Below are 15,050 nucleotides of genomic sequence, written 5' to 3'. Positions count from 1 at the left end.
AAAACAGTGAGGACGAGGGAATATTTCCAAACTTGTTTTATTAGACCGGTATTGCCCTGACACCAAAACCAAATAAGAATACAACAAAAAATGACTACAAGTCAATATCACTGATGAACACAAATGTAAATATCCTCAACAAAATACTATCAAACCGAATTCAACCAAACATTAAAAAAATCACTTACCATGATCAAATGGAATTCATCTTAGGGATGCAAGGATGGTGCATATGCAAACTAATAAAACACATTAGGGTGACAAAACCGATAGCAAAACCAATATGTTTATTTCAATAGATGCTGAAAAAGCATTCAATAAAATTCGACATCACTTTATGACAAAAATCCTCAACAAACATGGTAGAAAAGGGTCAAATCTCAAAATGATAAATAACATATTGACAAACATGCAGCTAACAACATGTCAGGTGGGATAAAATTGAAAGCCTTTCTTCTAAGATCTGGAACAAGGATGCTCACTTTCACCGCTTTTATTTAACATATTACTGGAAGCCTGGCCAGAGCAATCAGAAAAGAGAAAGAAATAAAGAGCATCCAAATTGTAAAGGAAAAAGTCAAATTAGCCTTGTTTGGATGACACGATCTTATATTTAGAAAAAGCCAAAGGCTCCAGCAAAAACTCTTAGAAATGATATAGAAATTCAGTAAAGTTATAGAATTAAAAATCAACGTACAAAAATCAATACCATTTATATACATCAACAGCAAACAATCTGAAAAAGAAATCAGAAAAACAATCTTATTTACAACAGCTACAAATAATATAAAATACCTAGGGATCAGTTTAATCGAAGAAGTGAAATGTCTGTACAAGAAAAACTATAAAACATCAATGAAAGAAATTAAGTAGGACATGCAAAAAATGGTAACATATTCTATGTTCATGAATTAGAAGAATTAATACAGTTAGTATGATAACACAATTCAAAGCAATTTACAGATTCCATGAAATTTCTATCAAAATACCAGTGACTTTCTTCACGGAAATAGGAAAAACAATTTTAAAATGTATATGGAAAAGAACACATAATAGCCAAATCAGCATGGTACTAGAATAAGCACAGATACGGAGGCCAGAGGAAAATAATAAAAAGTTCAGAAACAAATCCACAAACCTACAGCCAACTGATATTTGACAAAGGCACCACACACATACAAAAGAAAGGAAATGTCTCTTTAATAAATGGTACTGCAAAACTGAATAACCATACGCAAAAGACTGAAACTAGTCTCATATCTCACTATATGCAAAAATCAAACCACGATGGATTAAATAATTTAATGTTGCATCCCAATTTATGAAACTTCTAGAAGAAAATATAGGGGAAACACTTCAGGCCACTGATCTAGGCAAAGATTTTATGGATAAACTGCAAAAGCACAGTCAACAAAAACAAAAATAGGCAAATAAAATTATATTCTAAAAAATTTTGCACAGCAAAGCAATCATCAGATGAAGAAACATCCTTCAAAATGGGACAAAATATTTGCAAACTATTCATCTGACAAGGGATTAATAACCAAAATATATAAGGAACTCAGACAACTCAATAGCAAAACCCAAAAAATTTGATAATGTAATGGAAAAAATGATCTGAATAGCTATTTTGCAAAAGAAGCCATATAAATAACTGACAGGCATATGAAAAATACTCGACATCACTAATCATCAGAGAAATGTAAATCAAAACCACAATGAAATATCATCTCATCTCAGTTAAAATGGTTTTTATTAAAAAGACAGGAGCCAGCAGATGCTGGCGAGGATGTGATAAAAGGGCAACCTTCATACACTTTTGGTGGAAACGTAAATTATTACGGCCACTATGGAAAACTGTATGGAGGTTTCTTTAAATATTAAGAATAGAGCTACCATATGATCCAGCAATTCCACCACTACGTAAGTATCCAAATGGAACAAAATCAATATGTTGAAGAAATTATCTGCACTCCCATGTTTATTGCAGCACTATTCGCAATAGCCAAAATATGCAATCAGCCTACATGCCCATCAATGGGTGAATGCGTAAAGAATATGCAATATAGATATATATACACACAAAATGTAATTCAGTCATAAAAATAATGAAATCCTATTATTTTCAGCAACATAAAAAGAACTAGCTTTTATAGTAAGAAAAATAACCTAAGCAGAGAAAGAAATGTTGCATGCTCTCACTCATATGTGGGAGCTAAAAAAAGTGGATCTCATGAAGGTATAGAGTAGATTGGTAGTTACTAAAGGTTAGAAAGATTGCTGGGAGGAGCAGATGAAGAGAGGTTACCTTATGGGTAAACAAATATAGTTTGACAGAAAAAAATAAGATCTAGTATTTGATAAATCAGTAGGTTGACTATATTTTACAATCATCTATTGCATATTTTAAAATAGCTAGAAGAGATTAATTTGAAGTTTTCTAGCATAAAGAAAATACAAATATTTATAATTATATGAATGCGTCCAATTATCACATGTATCCCTAAATATGTAACATCTATTATATATCAATAAAAATAAGGTAAAATTTTAAAAGTTGCCAGCATATGTATCCATGTCACATACTGAGGATATAATACCCCAAATTTCAAGTTATTTAAATTTAAGTACCTTTCATATTTACTTCTTTTTTTTTTTTTTTTTTTTTTTTTTGAGATGGAGTCTCACTCTGTCACCCAGGCTGGAGTACAGTGGCACAATCTCGGCTCACTTCAAGCTCTGCCTTCTGGGTTCATGCCACTCTCCTGCCTCAGCCTCCCAAGTAGCTGGGACTACAGGCACACACCACCACGCCTGGCTAATTTTTTGTATTTTTAGTAGAGACGGGGTTTCACCATGTTAGCCAGGATGGTCTCGATCTCCTGACCTCATGATCCGCCTGCCTTGGCCTCCCAAAGTGCTGAGATTACAGGCATGAGCCACTGCGCTCGGCCCATATTTACTTCTTATGACTAATTGCCTCAATCAAGTCATACTACCAAAAAAAAAAAAAGAAAAAAAAAAAAAAAACTACCTTTGCCAGTGATAGTTTAGATTAGACCCTATTTTGGAATAACTATTCATTTTCACTGTGGCCAGTTGCTTGGTATTTGGCCTTAATGAAGAATTACAGGTGAAATCCAACGCCATGATTTAGTAGATGTGGAAATTGAAACCTATGAGTAGAGTTAAGTAAACTAGTCAAGGTCACATAACTGAAAAATGGCAAATCAAGCTTTTCTTTGTCCAAATATAGTATATTTTTTATTATATCACATAAAATTATGAATCAGCTATACAAATAGAAAGTAATCACCATAAAAGCTAGTCTTTTTGCTTTAAGTAAACTGTGCACTGGTGTAGTGTTTTCAGTTTATACATAGAGTCATCATTAATTTGCTGATTGTAATGATACTTCAGTGACACTGCTGAGGACATTGTTAATTACATAACAGTAGCAAAATGAAACCCTTAGAAAAACACATTTTCTAAATGTTGCTGTATATATAATGTTATAGACTGCATATAGTAAATATTTACATTCCATCCAATAAACAGTAATTTTACATATAACACAGGGTCTCCCATAAAGAAGAAATTGCACTTATCCTGCTTTACCTTCTCATTCTTTGCCTCTCCTAATATTAAGTAAACTGGTAAACTAGAAGGCAAGTTTATTATCAAAGGATACATGATTTTTAGCTTAATGTCAAGTAAGATCTTTCAAAATATAATTCTTTAGTAGGTTTGGAGAAGCAAAATAAAATAGTTTGTTATATTACTTATAGAATTTGTTTTATTAACTTGATAAAACGTACAAATTATGAAAACAATGAAATAAATTTAAAAGCACATAAATCATGAGATTCCATTACTTATAAGGACAACTGGATGCCAGAAGTTTTAATCAGTTAACAAATGGTGTGAACCTATAAAACTCACAGCATACAAAATTTTCTAAACTTAGATTTGACTACAGAATCTCGTTCAGAGGAAGCCTCACCAGGGACTGGTGTTCCCAGAAAAACACTTTGAGAAATACGTTATTAGATATTGTTCAGAGGATTATAACTATGCAAAAGTAAGATTACAGTCAGTTTGTATTTGAACTTAATATCTAGATGCAGAGACAAGATATATACACATTAAATAAAATAACATTAGATAATCCTGCAAAATATGTCAAGGCAGTATATACTATATTTCATATAAATCATAAAATTAAAAATGCTAGGAGCTTAAAACTGCGAGAAAGTGGTCAAAGAACATTTTGTAATAGTCTTAATAATAATTTAGAAACTAAAATGATGAGCATTTCGTCTTATGCACTCTGTCTATAATTTTAGTACCTGTCATTGGGTGAATAAAAATCATGCCAGCTTAATAAAATGCTTACAAAAATTAGCTGGTCATGGTCGCAGGCGCCTGTAATCCCAGCTACTCGGGAGGCTGAGGCAGGAGAATCACCTGAACCCAGGAGGCAGAGGTTGGAGTGATCCAAGATTGTGCCATTGCACTCCAGCCTGGGTGACAAGAGCAAAACTCCATCTCAAAAAATAAATAAATAAATAAATAAAATGCCAAAGATTTAACATATTTTCTTTTTATTCTCCCACAACTCTATGATGCATATGTTGTTTTCTCCATTTTATAAACTTAAGTCCCAGCAGTTAAAACATACCTACCTATGTACTTAATACCAGTGAACTATATACTTGAAAATAGTTGACAGTAAATACAATGTGTATTTTCCCACAGCAAAGAAGTAAAAAGAACAAACAATGCTTTTTCAAGCAAAATCAATTACAATGCACTGTAGCTTTTATGTAATATATAGAAGTAAAATGAATGTATCAATGACTCTAACAAGGTGAAGGGAGATGTAATAATATTCTTGTAAGTTTTTCTATTATGCTTGAAATCCTAAAGTTACATAATGTTATTTTAAGTTAAACTGTGATAAGACATAATATTTTAAATACTAGAAAAAATATATAATTATAGTTAATAAGATAATATACAAAATGAAATATAGATATATACTCAGCCCCAAAGAAAGCAATACAAGAAGGGTAAAGGAACAAAAATGAGATTGGACAAAAAGAAAAGTAATGGAAAGATGGTAAATTTACATTCAATAATACATAATGAAATAATTTAAACTTTCTATTATAAAGCAGAGATTGTCAGACTGTACAATAAGTAAAATAAATCTACTTTATACATAAAGGTGTAGATAGATTACAGATGAAAAGATGAAAATAAAACCACTGTAGAAACACTAACCAAACTACATTGGGATGGCTATATTAAGATTAGAAAAAAATATATTTCAGAAAAGGAAATATCACCAATGATTAAAAGAACATTTTACAATGACAAAGTAAAGGTATAATCATTCTAACTGTACATGCACTTACTAACATAGATTTAAAGTACTTGAAGCAAGAAATAATACAGATAAAAGGAAAAAGTAAGGAAACCCAGAATGATAGTTGAAGTTTTCAAGATTCCTTTCTCAGTATTGACACAACAATAGACAAAATCAATAACAATAGAAAAGACATAAACCAAAGTATCAATCAACTTAACATAATTGACATTTATAAATATTTCACTTAACAACAAAGAGTATACATTTTACATGCATATAGAATATACAAAAATACAGATAACTTGTTGGTCCATAAAACAAATTAAAATACATTTAACATAATTGGTATTATTTTCAGTATGTTCTCTGAATACACTTAAACTATCAACTAGTAAGAGAAAGAAAATTCTATAACATGAAATAAAACTATATATTTTAAACAACTCATGTTGAAAATAAATCACAAGGGAAATAAAATAAGATCACCTATAATAAATAAAAATGCAACAGAACAAAATTTGTTAAATGAAGCTAAAACAGTTCATTGAGATATATTTATAGCATTATAAATATTATTTAATTTTTTTTTTTTTTTTGAGACCGAGTCTCACTCTGTCACCCAGGCTAGAGTGTAGTGGCGCTCACTGCAACCTCTATCTCCTAGATTCAGGTGATTCTCCTGCCTCAGCCTCCGTAGAAGATGGGATTACAGGTGTGCCCCACCATGCCCAGCTAATTTTTGTATTTTTAGTGGATATGGGGTTTCAACATGTTGGCCAGGCTGGTCTTTAACTCCTGACCTCAGGTGATCCGCCCGCCTTGGCCTCTCAAAGCACTGGGATTACAGGCATGAGCCACCATGCCTGGCCCTATTTAATTTTTTATTTGTGTAAATTACTTTTAATTTACCTCTGTCAAAGGCAATTTTGTTACATGGATATAGTGCATAGTGGTGAAGTCCAGGCATTAGCCTAATGTTATTTGAATAAAATACATTGTACCCATTAACCAATTTTGCATCCCCTCCCACTCTTCCACCCTTCTGAGTCTCCAGTGTTTATTATTCCAGTCTCTATGTCTATGTGTACACATTATTTATCTCCTACTTACAGGTGCAAGAAAACATCTTATTTGACGTTCTGTTTTTGAGTTGTTACACTTAAGATAATGGCCTCCATTTCCATCGATGTTGCAGCAAAATATTATGTTTTTCTTCTTTTTTATGGCTGAACAGTATTCCATTGTACACATATATACATGTATATTATTTTCTTTATACAATCATGCATTGATGGACATTTAGATTGATTCCCCATCTTTGTTATTGTGGATTATGCTATGATAAACATGCAAGTGCAGTTATTTTATTTATTTATTTTTTTCTTGAGACGGAGTCTCACTCTGTCACCCAGGCTGGAGATCAGTGGTGCCATCTGGCTCACTGCAACCTCCACCTCCAGGGTTCAAGTGATTCTCCTACCTCAGCCTTCTGAGTAGATGGGATTACAGGTGCGCACCACCATGCCTGGCTAATTTTTTTATTTTTAGTAGAGATTGGGTTTCACCATGTTGGTCAGGTTGGTCTCGTACTCCTGACCTCGTGATCCACCTGCCTTGGCCTCCCAAAGTGCTGGGATTACGAACGTGAGTCCCCTCACCTGGCTGCAGTTATCTTCTTGATATAATGATTTCTTTTCCTTTGGATAGATGCTCAGTGATGGGATCGCTGAATCAAATGGTAGTTCAATTTTTAGTTCTTTGAGAAATATTCACACTCTTTTCCATAGAGGTTGTACTAATTTACATTCCCAATGTTTACGGTGTATAAACATTCTCTTTTCTCTGCACCCTCATCAACATGTATTACTTTTTGACTTTTTAATAATGGCCAGCCTGACTGGTATAAGATATCTCATTGTGGTTTTAATTTGCATTTTTTCTCATGATTACTGATGTTAAGTATTTTTTCATATCTTTCTTGGCCATTAGTAAACGATATGGCATAAAGCATTACTACTGGAGAGAGAGAGATGATAAAGATAGAGAGAGATGGAGATAGAGATGTGTGTGTGTGTGTGAAAGAGAGAGAGAGAGGAACAGAGAGAGAGACAGAGAGAATAGAGATATTGATCTCTAATAGATGGAGATGTGTGTGTGAAAGAGAAGCACAAGCAGAGAGAGGAGAGATTGGTCTGGATTAAGATCCTACACTCTGCCTCTGCGTGATCTTACATAAATCAAATCCTCTCTCTGAGCATGTTTGCTTGTTAATGACAACGACCTCACCTATTTATCAGGACAAATTAATGAAAATGCTATTATGCTTTGTAAAGTCATTGGTACATGTAGATTATTACTATCATGAGCATGTATTGATCAGAACAGTAATTTTATAATGATAGGGAAGTATGTTGCTCATTTCCAAGTTAGCTCGCAGATCTATTTTTTTTCCTTTCCTTTCTCCATTCTGCTCCATTCTGCGCTTCAGAGGACTGCTGACCCCTAAAATTTATTTTTTCCAAATTTATTTGCCAGCTGCACTGTTAGGGGCTAGAGATCAATAGGAATGAAGCCCTTCGCCACCCTCTGGCTTTCTTTCTTTCTCTCAAGTGGCTTCTCTAGAGCTGCTGCGTCTCACCTGTGTGTACAGCATGGTCCAGCAGGTTCGCAGGTGAAGGCTGCGCTTTGACTGACACAGCCGGAGAATATTTGGCCACAAGAAGACTAAAACCCAGAAGATAAAATTTACTTTTTCAAAAATAAAGTAAACCCAGTAAGGCTTTTAACTGGAATTTTATTCTTGTCACATATTATTTTGTATTATTTTAAACCTATTATTTATTTTTACATATTACTTTCAAATGTGATTTTAGTGCAGAGGCTTTCAAAGAAAAATACAAATACAATCAAAACTTTCATATTATCTCCACCATTAATGTTTAAGCTTGAAAACTTTGCCTTCCCCAGTATGTTTTATTAAAATTATTATTATACATAAAAATTATTGCCACTCTAGGTAATCCCCAATAGGCATGTTGTTTAGATGCTGAATTTATAATTTGTTTTAATCTCATCAAAGTTTGAAATGCTTTTGCCGTTGTTTTTAATATCTTAAGCATATTATCCTGAAGCTTTATAAAATGCTTGGTTGTCACTTTTTCTTCTGTAAGTAATGATTTAAAAAACATGTTTTTGTACCTAATGTAGCTTTGCCCTTCTGGAAAATAAAAAAAGCCAGAATGGCTTTTAATTTGGATTGTTTCTGAAAAAAAGAAAAAACGTACCAAATGCAAATAAATTACTTTAAAATGCAAAGACACATTGGAAACTTTTAAAATATTAGATGCAACATGAAAATAAACAATAGCAACCTCTCTATCAACTGGAACAGAATGTAAAACAATAGCAACCAATTCCAGTCTCCCCAGTTAAAATGTGGTGACTTTGAGTAATTCCTGAGTTTCTCTTCCTCCCTTTAGGTCACGTGTTCTTTATAATGGTCAGTCTTGAGTCCCTCATAGAGTTGTTGGTTACTTTATGACATGAGCTGTACCTAAGCCAATGCTGGCTCACATAAGGGCTTAGAATCTATAACTCTAATTTTCCTTCTTAACTAAAACCTTAAAGGCAACTTAATGGTCTTTGCTTTACATTAATAAAGAAAATTTTTGGTGTGTCTTTTACACATTAATGTGGGTAATATGAAACAATTTTAACATACTTAAACAGATGTAGAAATTAATGAGACCAGGCACAATGGTGCATGCCTGTAATCCCAGTACTTTAGAAAGCAGAGATGTGAGGGTTGCTTAAGTCCAGGAGTTTGAGACCAGCCTGGGCAATATAGCAAGACCCTGTATCTACAAAATAATCATAAAATTAGCTGGGCATTGTGGTGTGTGCCTGTAGTCTCGGCTACTGGGGAGGCCAAGGTGGGAGGATTGCTTGAGATCAGGATGTTGAATCTACAGTGAGCTGTAATTGCATCACTGTACTCCATCCTAGGTGAAAGAGGGAGTCCCTGTATCAAAAAAAAAAAAAAAAGTGAAAAGAAATGAAACACAGTCACTACTGTGAGCCTTATTTAGCCTTTTATGTATTAATGGACACATCTGAAGAGACATATAGGACATATAGTGTGTAATCTTCTTCAACATTGCTTGACCTTGCAAAATCCAATTCTTTGTAGCATGGGTAAGAAACAATTCACTATACTACACTAACCTTGTTTTACTACACTAACCTCATCATCCTAGTAATGTAGTTACTTAAAAATTATCACTTAAAAGTGACTCAGTATATTCTGAAGAAATTATCATTCTGTGGGATATAAAAATGAGACACGAATAAGGGAAAACTGCTTAATTAATCAGATAATTTATTCACTTTTATATAGTTACATATAGCTATTGAGCACAGATGATATTTCAAGCACAATATTAATCTTTCCAAAGAAAAAAGATGAATGATAAAGGCCTATACCAAGTTCTATATTACAGGAGAAAAATGATAAAATTCGCCCAGAGAAATCTTTCGAAAAAAAGGGACACTTGAGTTTGACCTTTAAGGATAGAAAAAGTTTCCCAAATAATGAAAAGTATCTTGGGCACAGGAAGAAGGCAGAGAAGAATAGAAATGGATTCAATATTTTGAGAATGACAAGTTCTGTGGATGAGAAAGGATTTAAAATATCCTTTACCCACTCGGTAACATTGAGAATATTGAAACAAGGGAGAATTGCAGAAATAATTATAGAAAGAACATGCTGATAGCCAAATAGAAGACACAGTTAAAGAGAAAATCACTGGACACAACTATAATACAGGTTGAGTATCTCTTATCTGAAAAGCTTAGGAGCAGAACTGTTTTGGATATTTATTTGAATGTTTGGAATGTTTGGATATATGTAATGAAATATCTTGGCGGTGGGACTCAAGTTTAAACACAAAATTTATTTATGTTTCAGATACACCTTAAACACATAGCCTGAAGGTAATTCTAAATAATATGTTTAATACTTTTGTTCATGAAACAAAGTTTTGACTGCATTTTGACTGTCAAGACTTGTCACATGAGGTCAGATGTGGAATTTTCCACTTGTGTTGTCATGTCGGCACTCAAAAATTTTTGGACTGTGGAGCATTTTGTTTGTTGTTAATTTTTTCTTGTTTTTTGTTTTCTGTTTTTTGGTTTTTTTTTTTGAGACGAAGTCTCGCTCTGTCGCCCAGGCTGGAGTGCAGTAGTGCGATCTCAGCTCACTGCAAGCTCCGCCTCCCAGGTTCACGCCATTCTCCTGCCTCAGCCTCCCAAGTAGCTGGGACTACAGGTGCCCGCCACCTCGCCCGGCTAGTTTTTTGTATTTTTTAGTAGAGACGGGGTTTCACTGTGTTAGCCAGGATGGTCTCGATCTCCTGACCTCATGATCCACCCGTCTCGGCCTCCCAAAGTGCTGGGATCACAGGCTTGAGCCACCGCACCCAGCCCCCTTGTGGAGCATTTTGAATTTCAGATTTGTGGATTAGACACTCAACCTATAGCATAAGGCAGAGATTAAACATACTTTAATTCTTTGCATATGTGCATGGATATTGATGTATGCCCAAGGTAGAGATAAGTAAGGCAGCAAATCCTCACTGAACTTTAAAACATGCTGGTTTCCATGTCTCTGTTAAGCATTTGAATCAGCATAGATTTAAATTATATACCTTTCCCTCATAGTTCTCTATCGCGTTTTGCTCTCTGTTTTAACAATCAAAGAATGGCTATTTATTCAGTACCTCTTTCTTATCAGATTTTGTTAGCTGTTTGGAAATATGGCATAACCTAGGGATTTGTCATCTAGATGGAGAAAAGGTATATATACAAAGCATAATTAAAGCTAAGAAGCAATATTTGGAACAGAATTAACTTTTCTTTTTAAAATTGTTTGTTCAGATATTCAACAAAGTATTATGATCTGGGACTTCGGTTCAAACATCCTGATGGAGATCAGATGAAAAAGAACCTTGAAAGCTAAATAGATACAAGTAGCACAGCATATGTAACCCAATGTTACACTCTATGAGCTTTTGTCTCTTTACTTATAAAGAAGATAATACTTACCTTCCCTACAATACCTACAGCATAGCATACAGCACAGCATTGCTATATTATTTAAAATTAAGTCTGGTAATTGACATACAAAGGGTTTTTAATAGATCTTTTTACACAGATGTTATTTTGGGATATTTCTAATATTATAAGCAGAAGGGAAAGACAGGGTTTCAGGGCAAACAAATGGCAATGTGGGCATCAAAGCTAAAGTATTTTCTTCTTAAATTTCTTCTTTCCTCCTTTTTCCCTATTCATTGTGTACAATTCTATGCCAGTCCCGAAGTTAAGTGGTTCCTACCATTGGGAAGACCACAGAATGTGTGCTAGGAAATAAAGCCAGTTGAACATATGGAAGTACTTTAGTAGGGTGAGGGAGAATTTACTTTTCCAAGGGGAGAATTTAAAAGACCTCAAACATGCTTTCCCCGTGAGAACAAGAATATTTTTTTGGTCTGCAGGAGCATTTCCCACTGCCAAGCAGGTATTTGTGATTCTGTGGCTCTTAATCTGCTTGGCACCTTGAGAATGGGAAAACAGGCAGAGCAGAGAGCCCTGCTATTGGGGAATGACATGAAACTAACGTGGATTTACTACAGAGTTATAAAGCCATTGGTGCTGTAGGACTTTAGAATTAGCTGAATGCTCTCTTCCTATCTATTGTTCCTGGGCTGCAAATGCCCAGGTATAACAACCTAGTTACAGTACTGATTACAGTGCATTCTCAGAGCCAACCATGTAAGACAGAACGAATGTTGAATCTAGGGTGACTCGGCCCACTTATTGATGGAGTTGTTAAGTGTTTTACACAAGGTCATGGATGATACAGGATCACATCTGCCACCCACTCCTCTCCTAGTTTACTGCCCTTGCTGTCAAGCTGTCCAACTAGAATATTGCCTTGTACAACCATCTTCATTAGAACATCCAATTTCCATACAAACTTGCAATAAAGATTTCAAACTATATTCTCTGTTTATATCTCATGTGTAAACTGGGAACTGTGGTTGTTAATTAAGTCTTACAAAGAGTATTTTTAGTAAAAATGATTTTAAAATATGTTATTGGTACACATTCATCACACTTCTATCTGCACCATCTGATTCCAACACTGGCAATCACTGCATCTTGAATGAAGGCAGGTTTTGAGTGTGGTAACACCTCTAAAATTAGCAGAGAGAAGAAACTCACAATATTCAGGAAGAATTTTCTCTTCACATGTCACTTTATATTTTTAGAGGTACATATTTCCTTTTTGACACAAATTAGACATCATGTTTCTTTATAATCCATACTGCATTATAAATCATTTAACGGTTCTCAAAAGATACAGAAATCTTCATTGCTTTGTTTTGGGGAAGGATATTTAATCTCATTATCTTATTTTGGGTGTAGGTGTGGATGAGTTTAAGAATTCATCTCTGGCCGGGCGTGGTGACTCACGCCCGTAATCCTAGCACTTTGGGAGGCCAACGCGGGCGGATCACGAGGTCAGGAGATCAACACCATCCTGGCTAACACGATGAAACCCCGTCTCCACTAAAAATACAAAAAAAATTAGCCGGGCATGGAGGCAGGCACCTGTAGTCCCAGCTACTCGGGAGGCTGAGACAGGAGAATGGTGTGAACCTGGGAACGGAAGTTGCAGTGAGCTGAGATTGCGCCACTGCACTCCAGCCTGCAGGACAGAGCAAGACTCCGTCTCAAAAAAAAAAAAATTAATTTCTAATGATAACAGTAAGAACACACACAGCTTTAATATTTGAATGAACATTTTATCATCTCAATTCCTACCTTCCAAATACTTATTATTTTCAAGCTTTTCTTTTCTTTTGATTTTTATGTTTTGAGAAAGGGTCCCACTCTGTCATCTGGGCTGGAGTGCAGTGGTGCTATCATGGCTTACTGCAGCAGCCTTGACCTCGGGGGCTTAAGCAATTCCCTGACCTCAGCCACCTGAGTAGTTGGGACAGGTGCATACCACCATGCCCAGGTAATTTGTGTATTTTTTGTAGAGCCAGGCTTTCACCATGTTGCCCTGGCGGGTCTTCAACTCCTGGGCTCAAGAGATCCACCCTCCTTGGTCTCCCAAAGTGCTGGGATTATAGGGATAAGTGACCGTGCCTGGCTGGTTAGTTTTTTTGTTTGTTTGTTTGTTTGTTTGTTTTGTGTGTGTGTGTTTAATACAAGAGTAATATCATTTCAATTATAGCCTTTAAGAGAAGGAAGTGATCTTCCAGATTATGATATTAAAACTCAGAAAGCTTAAATAACTGCTCGAGATCACACCATCAGTTTCTGAAGCCAGCATGTCTCCATACACCAGTGATTCTGTCCATGTTACATCAGCAACTTTGCAATATATTTCAGAAGACTTTTTAATTCTTGGAAATCTCAAATACCAAAATATTTCATCTTTCACAAACATGCCATTTCTGTTACAAACCACAATGGTCTTACAATTATATATAGTTGTCACTAAGACAACTGTCTAGCAACAGTGGTTGAGGGTGGTCAGGAACACTTGCCTGGAATGGGAAGATGAGTGTGCCTGTTGCTTCCTGTTCATTTGTTGTTTTAATGTGACGAGACCCAGGTTTGTCTTAAGCCAAATTTGATTCCTGCGGGTCTCAATCGCTGGTTTGTAAGCTAATTTTAAGCAATGGATTTAAGATCCTTAAATAAGCTGGCAGTTCTTTAGAGAAAAGATTACATCCTCCACAAGTAAATAAATAATGAACTTGAGACTTGATGCTTGCAGGGATTTTCTCGTGTAATAAAATTGCTTTTGTCTTTGTGGTTTTTATACGATGACATCTGGAAAACCCTAGATGACAATTCTAAGAAAAAAGCATAGTTAATAATAGAGTACAAATTAACCCAAGTCATGTTCAGTTGGGAGCATATTTTAAATAAATAAAAAATTGAAGTATTTAAACCTTTACATAAATGCTTCAATTACCTTCCCCATTGGTGTTTACGCCTGCAGTGACTAGCTCATACATTCACACTGAGTAAGCATTCAATGGATTGTCGTGGTTTTCAGCTATTGTTTATTTTTGTCATGTATCCATTTGTTCAGTTAGCACATATTGAATGTTTACTGTGTGTCAGATACCTTGCTAATCTGAGAAACCAAGGAATAAAGTAATCTTTGCCTTTTTAGCACTCAAATATTATTGAAAGAAATAGAAAACTACGCAGATACAATTCAGTATAATTTAGCAAATATAATAAGAAAATTATTCACGGAATGTGTTTAAAAGGCTAACATGAGGATGCAAAATCTGGAGTAAAAGAAGAGTTTAAAGAGGTAACCTATATTAAGACCCTTGAAAAATGAGAGAGTTTATTTGATTAGATGTAGACAGATGGGGGACAAGGAAATATATCTCAGGCAAATACTCTTCAAAGAGTGGGATTGAATTAGTGCAAGAAGAAAAAAGGCAAGAAAGGACGTTGAAGAGAAAGGTAGGTATCAGACCATGAAAAGTCACCTAAGACAAGATAAGGAGTGTGTGTGTGTGTGTGTGGTATGTATGTGTGTGTTAGTGTGTCTATGTGTGTTTGTGTGAATGTGTGTCTA

At 34.8% G+C, this 15,050-nt stretch overlaps 1 long non-coding RNA gene across 1 annotated transcript in view; it reads left to right on the top strand.

Moving 5' to 3' along the window:
* The window catches only part of LOC103876737, a 633,632-nt gene that overhangs the window by 510,318 nt on the left and 108,264 nt on the right, over positions 1-15,050 (top strand). The window lies entirely within an intron of this gene.

Source organism: Papio anubis, chromosome 14, assembly GCF_008728515.1.
Source record: "Papio anubis isolate 15944 chromosome 14, Panubis1.0, whole genome shotgun sequence".
Classification (NCBI taxonomy): Eukaryota; Metazoa; Chordata; class Mammalia; order Primates; family Cercopithecidae; genus Papio; species Papio anubis.
This window is presented reverse-complemented; position numbering and strand designations above follow the sequence as displayed.